We start from the raw sequence: 259 nt of genomic DNA, 5'->3' as shown, positions 1-259 counted from the left end.
ATGTTAACATAATAAACATTTTAATTTTATAAAAAGTGATTATAAAATCTGATATATAATTAAACAGAAACTAATAATACTTAATGGTCTAACACTAGAGTTAATATAAATTAAGAAGATTATTATATATAGTAAACTTATTAATATATAATATATTTAAAATATATTAGTTTATTATATGTATATAAATTAGAATCATAGTAATATAATATATTAACATTTTATATATATACATATTAATATGTTATAATTATTAGAC

This window comes from Theobroma cacao, chromosome 6, assembly GCF_000208745.1.
Source record: "Theobroma cacao cultivar B97-61/B2 chromosome 6, Criollo_cocoa_genome_V2, whole genome shotgun sequence".
In the NCBI taxonomy this organism is placed as follows: domain Eukaryota; kingdom Viridiplantae; phylum Streptophyta; class Magnoliopsida; order Malvales; family Malvaceae; genus Theobroma; species Theobroma cacao.
The sequence above is the reverse complement of the archived record's forward strand: the minus strand, read 5'-3'. Positions refer to the sequence as shown.